Source organism: Candoia aspera, chromosome 3 (assembly GCF_035149785.1).
Source record: "Candoia aspera isolate rCanAsp1 chromosome 3, rCanAsp1.hap2, whole genome shotgun sequence".
In the NCBI taxonomy this organism is placed as follows: Eukaryota; Metazoa; Chordata; class Lepidosauria; order Squamata; family Boidae; genus Candoia; species Candoia aspera.
In genome coordinates this window covers 174,459,756-174,470,574 of record NC_086155.1, presented here as the reverse complement: position 1 = coordinate 174,470,574, position 10,819 = coordinate 174,459,756, and positions in this window count along the sequence as shown.

Sequence of the window (10,819 nt, the reverse complement as noted above, 5' to 3'; positions counted from 1 at the left end):
TCTCCCTAGCATCAGCATCTTCTCCAGGGTGTCCTGTCTTCTCATTATGTGGCCAAAGTATTTCAGTTTTGCCTTTAATATCATTCCCTCAAGTGAGCAGTCTGGCTTTATTTCCTGGAGGATGGACTGGTTTGATCTTCTTGCAGTCCGAAGCACTCTCAGAATTTTCCTCCAACACCACAGTTCAAAAGCATCTATCCTCCTTCTCTCAGCCTTCCTTATGGTCCAGCTCTCGCAGCCATATGTTACTATGGGGAACACCATTGCTTTAACTATGCGGACCTTTGTTGTCAGTGTGATGTCTCTGCTCTTAACTATTTTATCGAGATTTGTCATTGCTCTTCTCCCAAGGATTAAGCGTCTTCTGATTTCCTGACTGCAGTCAGCATCTGCAGTAATCTTCGCACCTAGAAATACAAAGTCTTTCACTGCTTCTACATTTTCTCCCTCTATTTGCCAGTTATCAATCAAGCTGGTTGCCATAATCTTGGTTTTTTTGAAGTTTAGCTGCAAGCCAGCTTTTGCACTTTCTTCTTTCGCCTTCTTCATAAGGCTCCTCAGTTCCTCTTCACTTTCAGCCATCAAAATTCTAATAAATCTAGAGGTCCTTGGGCAGGGGTAGGTGACCTTAATATTTTACATGCCCTGCAAATTCTCCACACCCTTATGATAAAAGATGGCATTGTTTGGCTGCTGAACCAATTTATTTCCAGCTCAGCTGCAGTGCACATGAAGCTGCTGAGAAGTGAGCTTGTTTTTTGAGATACTTCAGCTCTGTGGTGCTTGTGAGTAGCTTATTTTCCCACTTGCAGACATTCTTGCATCACCTATCTACCAGTTCTAGTGCTTTAGCCTCACTAGCAGATTTTTAACAAGGAAGGTATCTTGGCAGGTTTTAGCCTGCTGTTCAAACTTCTGAGATTTTTTTCATGAGCTAGACAAATTAACACAAAATGAAATAAAGACATGCATAGGGTGCATGTAGTTTATTTCATTTCCCTTTAGCTTTTGTTTCAGGAGAAATGAAGATAACTATGGGTAGTCTTCAAATGACTTTTGAGGAGATAAGCAGAAGCATGGTGATGTAGAGATGCTCTTAAGTTGCATCAGGATGGTGAAAGTGTTATATGACCTACAAAATAGGGCAGGATAAATAAAAAGTAATATCTTGCTGCACTCTTACATAGCAAGATTGCAAGCTCAAACATATTCCAGTCTGGCTGAATAATCAGATTGTCTTCTACTCCCTCTTGTTATTTCCCTACTTTTCTCCCTGTCAGTTCTTTTCTACTGGAGTGTACTCTCTCTTTCTGTTTTTTGGGTGCTTCCAGACATCGAATTCTTCTCTCCCAAACATTATGGACTACACTTTAAAGCCCATACAATACAATATTGCTTCTGTTTAGACCACTTCTCAAATAGGGGCACTACGGGGAGATGCAAATTTACAAGAGGGCTCCTTCAATCAACTTTGCTGCTGGCCAGCCTTGCCCAGCTCAATATGTTTGTACCTAAATATATCCTGTTTCCCTTTTTTCCAAGAAAGAAAAGAATTCTTCCACTTTGTGTTAACTCAAAAAAAAATTGGGTATGTACCCATCATCTTGGTTTCCACACTTACAGTGGGAGAAGAAAGTGGTGCAGGATAGGAGCTCTGCTGATTTTTCAAAGATGTGTGGCACTAAACTTGGAGGCCCTTGGTTTTGCAGTTCCCTGGACTGTCCCCAGTGTCCAATTAATAACAATAATAGACTTACTACTCAAAGAACATCCATTGCTGATGATCAATTATTTGGCATATTATGGTGGCTTACATGTCATGATTGTGGACAAATGGGAATGGAGATAAGATTTTACCTGATTTTATTCAAAGGCTCAGGTAGATGGCAGCACCTAGCCAAGCTGGAATGGTCTCAAAAACCTAAGCAGCAATGGACCTGGTTATTACTTGGATGGGGCAGCATCAGGGAATAACAGGGCTGCAGGCTAGACTGGGGAGTAAAACAAAAATGCTGAAAGAAGGCAATGGTGAGCTACATCCATACTGATTCCAAGAAAACTCCATGGATGGGCCAATGAAATCACCAAGAGTTGAACTTCTTTTTGTTTACAGTTAAAATAGATATATGGATATTGATGACCGACAGGAAGCTCTGGCGTGGGCTGGTCCATGAAGTCACGAAGAGTCGGAAGCAACTGAATGAATAAACAACAACAATTATGGTGAGTAGTGAGTATGTTAAGTTTATCAGAAGACTGGGAGATCAGTCACAAATTTATATGCTCATGATAGATAAGTCACCATCCTTTGTGCAGTATAATGGCTGTCACACAAATTCACAAAAGGTTTTCAGTAAATGTTTTTTTATGTTGTTGATTTATGTTGATGCTAGAAGATGGTTTCAGTTAATGATAACTAAGCTATGACTGTTAGTTCACATCCGAAAGCCACCATTTGGTCCAGTGGTCAAGCAGAAAATAATATAGAGGGACAAAGTGGTCCTCAGTTGTTACAAATTGTGGCAGATTTCAGTAAATCAGTTAAGCATAAAAAGAAATGCACTAAATCGACATGGAATGTCAGGAGTTGAGTGGATGCATGCCAATGACTCTAAGTGAGATGAAGCATGCTGCTTGCCTTCCACGGAACATAGCTAGCAGAGTATCAAGTCATTACTTTCACTGGATTCCCTGGAGTTTACTTAGGAGTAAGCATTGGCAAGTGAAGTACATAATGTAACTTGTTTATGGTATATATGTTAAACTAAAAAAATAGAATCTGAAAGCTCAGTGTTTCTCAATCTTTTGGAGTTCTCTTGCAGGCAATAAATAATCCTTTGACATAATAGACTATTTTTAATGTTCAGTTTACGATGTTTAAGGGAAATATCTTCAGTTCAATCCCACAAGTGAATCTTCTGTTTCAGGATCTCTCTGGGAACGAACAGCCTCATCACTCTGGCTCAGGGTCTCAAACAACGAAAAACTGACTTTTACTCTCTTCTCCAGAAAAGCCAGATTTCTGCTTTGCCTACAACCAGTCCTTGACATTTTGTGTAAGGACCTTCAGAGAGATCCTGCTCTGCTATGGGGAATCTAATTCACATTTGGTATGGGCAGCTTGGCCAATTTAATTTTCTTTAATGGTTCAAAATCCACATTTTAAGCTTAACTTCATGCAATGCCATGCCTTATTGAATAAGCCACAACTGGCTGAGTTCATATATGCTAAGCTATCAGCCATGGTTTACCGATTACAATAGCTGGGTTAAGAATACTGTATGTGCAGAGTGTAACAAACTATACTGAAAGTGTGATATATGAAACCAATGTAAGTATTGTCCAACTCCCTAATCTCTGTTTTGAACAGATGGCTTTCCAGCCTCTTGAAAGTGACAGGGAACTTACCACTTCATGAGGCAACCTACTTCACTAGCTGATTGTTCTCACAATAGGAAAATTCCTCTTTGTATCTAATCTGAATACACTTCCCTGTAATTTCAATTTATTAGTTCTGGTCCTGCCATCCAGGGTGACAGAGACTGAGTCTATTCCTCTTGGCATTAGGGATGAGCCTATAGCTAATTGTGGCTTCTAATGGTTAAGAAACTGTACTTCAGCTCCATGGGTTAATATAGTCATTGTGCTAACAAACTGAGACATGTTATATTATAAAATAAACTAAATCTATCCCTGAAATTTTTAAACCTGTTCCATATATTAACCATATGTTCTTGAGAAATTCTAAATCTGATTTTTAAGCCACATTTCTCATGCCTCTCTGAAAACTATAAAACTATCTTATATGTTCCTTTGGAGCAGGAAGAGAAAAAATGGTTTATTGTTATAACTGACGTGAAACATTAATTCACAGCTGACTGACAAGTCAATTAACAAATCATTTTGAACCAGCAGGTTTCTGTTAACAAGGGCAGAAAGGTTCCCATGTAGCTAATGAAGCAATTTGATTTCTCTTTAATTTCCATTAATTAAGTATGTGTAAATGGTCTAAAAGAACATGTTTGAAATGTTACCTTTAATGTGTGTGTGTATATGTGTGTATCTTATAATTATTTGTTGGAAACAGAGTATTTGATGGTTCTGTCAAATATGGATGAAATTAAATGACATTATAAGGAACTGTTCTATAGATATTAACAGGAGAAAATGAGTATTTCCTGGAGCTATTATCCGGAAGGATATTCAACATTGATCACTAGTCATTGTTCATACTGGTTAAGAAAGAAACAAATCTGGCAATGCAAAGGACTTTTCACATTTACACAGTCTGCTTAGAAATAAAAGAATACATAGAATTATTGCTGTGTCCTGGAGTTTCCAAGTAGTTTTCTTTTGCTGCAAAAAAAGACTTCTGTCTATCTACCTTGTTCTCAGGCTCTTTGAAATCTCTTTAGAATTTCTTTTGGTGGTTTTTTTTAGCTCACTTTATTGTTGAAGAATGATGGAAGGTGCTTCAGTGTTTTTGTTGGATGCACATTATCCCTTCATTGTGATGCTTCCCTGGCTGCCTATACTTCCATCATGGTGTCTCCCTATGAAATACAATGGAAGGGTGGGAAGCCTGGGAGACTGGAGGAAAATGAGTGTGCAGAGGAAGGCTGGACACTCACCTTATGAGGTGACAGTCCTTGGTCACCTCATAAGCAGAGGCTCATATTGTGCTTAAGCAAATTTCATCAAAATGTCTTGGCCATTAAATTGAATTAGCATGAAGAGAAAATAGAGAAGAAATTTTCATCACAGTATTGTATTTGGTTCAGAGGCAATAGGCATTAAGTTTCTCTAATTATTTATATGGGTTTATGAATAACATCTTTGACAAAAGACAATGATTCGTTATAGAGTAACAATTTACAGACTTTATTCATATATCACATTACACCATTGTGCCTTATTTAACAGAATGTAGTTAATCAATCAAATGAGTTTGCATAACATGGTAATCATAAATCATGCAGTTCAGATCACAATGGCTGGTTTAATGCAGTACACAAAGCAAACTACATTATGGTTTAGTATGATGTATGAATCCAATCACAGTTAATAGATAATACAGGTCAACAAACAACTGAAAATTGTTGGGATTATATTCAGTATTTCCAGAATAAAATCCAGGACTAAAGAGCTCTATGTAAGTGAATTCATGAAACTTTATACCGGTCCAGTGATTTTCCCAGGATTTGTCTGTTTCAAGTGGCATGTCTCCTCAGTTCCCAGTCAGGGCTGGTTCATATTACTGTTACCAGAGTTCTTTTGAAATGAAGTTGGCAGAAACTGAAACCTGGCCTTTTTTCCTGTAAAACATGCATCTCACCATCTGCATTATGGTCCTGTCTTGTCACTGATTGTCCCTTTCATAGAACATTTTCAGATGAAGGTACAGTTTTGGCTTTGGTGTGAAATAAGCCCTTGATAATCTGATGATGTTGTAATGTAGGACTTGGCTTTGCTAACAAATCTGATACATCTTAGTTGTTTCTTTAACAGCACTTTTAATGCTGTTTCCAGTCAGCCAATGGGAGGAGATTTCCAGCTGGATTAAAATAGTCCCTGCAGCTGGAAATGTTGTTCCTGGGAACATCCAGGTCACAGACAAAAAGTCTTGGAAATTAAAAGTGGAGGGTGGGAATAAAAAAGAAAAGAAAAGAAATGGCATATCTGATGCTATTAGTCATGAATGCAGAAAAGTCTGGAAGCTTTAGAAGCCATCAAATTTGATCTAGTAGGTTGGGTATGCTGTGGGTCCCATCAGCCAGAGAGTGTTGGTTGGCAAGAACGAGAAGGCGTGCCTTCTATTCCGTAGCGCCTGCCCTCTGGAACATCCTCCCTCCAGAAACTAGGATGTCCCCAACCCTGTTGGCCTTTCATAAGGCCGTGAAGGCCTGGCTTTGTGCCCAGGCCTGGGGCCTCGAGTGTGTGGATGGTCTCGTCTCTTGGCTGTATTAACATCAAATACATTGCTCACTTGGCAGCCATGTATATTTATTTTGTATTTATTTTATATTTTATATTTTAACTTTTAATTGTAATTGTTTTAACTGTTTTATGGTTTTATTGTTGTAAGCCACCCAGAGTCACTTGCTGAGATGGGCGGCTATAGAAATCAAATCAAATCAAATCAATCAATCAATCAATCAATCAATCAATATTTCTCTTGCTTTTTCTTTCTGCTCCTGTCTTGGAAATGTTTCTCTCTTCCCCACCAGATAGGAAGAGAGGAAAGGAACATGTCCCTTCATCAAAGAGATGTGTTCATTTCCTGTTCTACATCAGAAAGTAGTCAAAATAACATTATCTATCTATCTATCTATCTATCTATCAGATTTCTCTGCTGCCCATCTCATACCCAACGACTCTGGGAGGCTTACAGATAATAAAATAACAATCAGTAAAAACAGTACAATATGAAATCAATACAATATAAATATACATAAATAGCAATAAAAATGTAAATTTTAAGTGTGTTTTGAAAAGAATTCAGAAAGGTTGGAAAATAAGCTGCTCTTCTGGAAATGTTCAGAGACTTTGATGATTAATTTGGGGCCAAATTATATGTGATACAGGAGAAAAAGTGTGATGTGAATAGAATTCCAATGCATTCAGAGCATTCCAGCATAAAGGAAATAACAATATGGACAGAGGCTGAAGGACAGGGGTTGACCTTTTTTCCAGCCTATTTTTCTGATAAAAATCACTCCTCCAAGTTGCTGTTTGCCTTACAGGATAAAATATGAAGCAAAAAAAAAAACAAAACCTCATCTATTATCTTTTGCCCCCCCAGTCTCCCAAGCAAAAGGCAAACTGGAGCTGGGAGTGGGTGTTAAATGGGGGAAAGGGCACAGACAGCAATCAGGAAATCATTCCACAGCACTGAAGAGTCATCAACTGCTTCCTGTGGCTACTATAAACACAAGACAATAGACCCACAGCATCCAAGCATAGTTGTGTATGCTTAAAAACAAGGATCACATTAACTCACAATACATACATATAGACAAACATTACACTGATGTATTATATTCAGCCCTGCCACAAGCCCATGAGATAACTCACTATGGTTACCATTATATAGGTCAGGGTTTCTCAACCTTGGCAACTTTAAGATACATGGACTTCAACTCCCAGAATTCCCCAGCCAGCCCAACACTGATACAGATGCTAAGGCTTCTTGCAGATAATAATTATATCCTATAGGAATAGTGGACCATTCTTTTAAGACTGCATTCGTGCTAGCTGTTTGATAGGTTACTATTTGACCTTATGCGCCAAAAGAAAATTGGGTGCTGCTGGAGAAAATAATGTGTGTGTGTGTGGAGGGGGAGAATAAAACATGGGATGTCCTATGTACATAGTTTCTAAAAATAATAACAAAGACTTACTAAAATGTATCAGAAAGGCTTGCATCAACAATAATGAGGCTAGTAATAAGGATAATTACCATTTAACTATTGGAAGGAGATTTAAAACAGGCAAAGAAATCACATCTTTACAAAGCATATACTTAACCCATGGATTTCCATACTGCAAGATATGGTGATGATTATAATTTGAATGGCTTTAAAAAGTGGGATGGATAAATTCATGGAATATATTTCTTTCAAGGGCTATTAGTCCTGAAGACTCCATGTTAACCCAGGTCAAGGGCAACATGTTTCCAATTACTAGTTGTAGAGGAACAGCAGTTTGAGATGGGTATGTCTCCACTTTCTCCTTGCAAGGATCCTATAAGAGTTTGATAGGCCACTGTGATATTAAGTGTTCTGTGAACCTACACTTATAACCACAGTCTACACTTATGTATGACCAAACCAATCTTGGTTTATTCAGCAAATCATGGTATAGTGTGAATCCAGAACTGATGATTTAGGACCTATGACTTACAGTTAAAAACTCAATCCACTAACACATATTAACTTCAGTCTAATTATATTTATGTTACTGATTATTCTGGAGAGAAGAATTGATTGAAAGGCCAGGAAGATCTATGTGTTTTTGAAAATATATCTATAAGTACCCTGTCTTTTTAGCGCCAATTATTATTACAATACATGCATGAACAGGCAGAGATTATGCAAGTGAATTTCCCAGTAGCTTGTTACAGGGCTAAAGGGAGAAGTTTCATTTGCATTCCTTAAAGAACTGATTGAGATTCCAAAAACAGATTGGAAAGTTGATGGTAAGAAATGCACAGCTTGAAAGTCTTTACTTTTTGGCAAGAAAGAGTAGTCCAGATTGATATAATCTGTGACATAGTTTCTAATGAAGCATTGATAATAAGGCATTTAAACACAAGAGGCTCTTTAACCCATTGGGATAAATACACACGAGGTTTATGGTTGAAATTCTATCAGCCTTGAACAGACAAACTCCATCTTGAATTGAATTTAGACAGGGATCCAAATGTAAACATAAACTATGGGGAGAGACTGCTGAGGAGATGATAGATAGATAGATAGATAGATAGATAGATAGATAGATAGATAGATAGATAGATAGATAGATATGAATTGCTACAATTAGGAGTTGCCCCCCAAAAATCATTGGGAAATTAAGAAAAAGGGAAGAGCTCTTTCCTGATTGATATTCAGCAAAAGCAGGTACATATTTTATTTTTACGGATGATTCCCTCAAAAGTGACATCATACTGTATAGACAAATATACAAGATTTAGCTGAATGAGGAAACCCAAAATAATTCTGACAAAATTGACAATAAGAGAGGTGAAGGATACATTGAACATCATATAACTAAACAATTACAAACAATTAAAATAAATTTTACATTGCACGTGTATATCAGTTTATTAGGAGTGGGCTCACATAGAAACATACTTCTCAATAGCATATAGAGCATTGCACTATAAATGCATAAAGCAGGAAGCTAACAGTGAAACTGGTTGGACTGCCAAATATCAAAGGAGTTAAAAGGCTGCTAAAGGAAACAGGGACACAGAGAAATGGAATAATTCCATCAGTGTTCATAATGGATGATATTAAATAAATAACCACATAGCCATTTTTAAACCAACCAGTTTCAAGTATTTAATCAGACAAAAGGGATGAGAGGTGAAGTTCTGAGACTGTCAATCTAAAAATTAACAAATCATTCTACACATATCATTTAATAGTACCTCAAATGAATGAGTTCAATATAGACAATACAGTATCCAATGTAAAGCAAACAAAATCTAAGGAGAAGCCAAGAAATTACAAGCAGATTGCTCCAATGTTGCGTTCAACTGGAAGAGAGCACCACTAAAAGTAAACTTTTAAACTTTTCTAAGTTTAACGAGAGGGACAAGACTTGCTGAACAAGAACCAGCATGGATTCTGAAAAAGGAGTTTTCTTCCTTTTAGAACATAGGGATATAGGTGGAGATATGTGATCTAGCAGATAGTTAGTTCATTCATTCATTCATTCATTCGTTTGTTCATTCATTCATTCATTCAGTAAATAAACCTTATGTTCATATCATACACATAAATATATCAATCATAAAAGGATGGTAAAATTAGTTCTAACTGAAAGTTGTACCATTCTTCTCTTCCACCTGGCTCTATGCTATGAATAATTTCTAACACGGGAATGGGTGTGCTCCTTTTGTAAGTATGGGAGACAGCAGAAGATATACTAAACAGTGCAACAGCAATGGTGAGGCAGTAGCATGGCTTGGGATGTGGAACTTCACTCTCATATCTGATTCAGATGCTATCTTTGTAGCCTGGGGATCAGTTTCTTGATGCCTGATTCCATGCTCTTCCATCCCAACTTTCACCAGAATATATATTTTATACTTGAGCTTGGGAGTATGGGACTATGGGAGGACCATCTCAGACCACCCAATTCCAAAGTGGTCTGTGAGTAGCTGAAGTGGTATTAGGCTGATTGACGCTGCGTTGCTCTTAATTTCAGACATTTTACACAGGAAATAGTCTGAAGAGGATAGGATGGATAAAAAATCATGTTTAGAACTGCAATTGACTTAGTGATTATACTAAGCCACAATTTATTTATTTATTTATTTATTCAATTTCTATAGCCGCTCTTCTTAGCAAATGACTCAGAGAGGCTTACAACAATAAAAACTATAAAACAATTTCAATTAAAAACAATTAAATTACAAAATAAATATGCATGGCCACCAAGTAAGCAGTGCATAGATGTTAATATAACCAAGAAATGGGACCATTCACATGTTTGGGGCCCCAGACCCGGGCACATAACCAGGTCTTCACGGCCTTATGAAAGGCCAACAGGATGCATAATACCATGTTGCAGTGTGCTATGAATTTATTTTGGCTTATAGGCTGCTTCAGTCATGACCAACTCTAAGGGATTTTTGGCTTAATAATATTTTGATTATGGCTTAAAATTATATGAAAACAGAGCCACCATTGTTCTTTTAACCATAAATATAGTAAAACAAGACCTGGTTGAGTCTTTTATATGAATGTGGCCAATGTATTGAAAATTAGGGCTGGTTTCAGCTTTGCACTACCAATGTGGGTATGTCACTAGTGTGGAGGGGGCTTAGATACATGGGAATTTTCTCTTGCTCCCACCCTTCAACTTTTTTCAGCTCTCCTACTGGTATATTTTGGCCAGCAGGGTGGATCTCTGGGTCCATCTTCCTATTATGTAAGAAATATTTTGCCTGTGAAGTGATGAATGCATCATCCTCTCTAGCTAATATATCTTTGATTTAGGATTGCACTATTAGGTATTATGTGATACTACAATATATACTTTATGCATAGTTCCATTATTCTGTACATCAGATACTATATCACATAGAAAA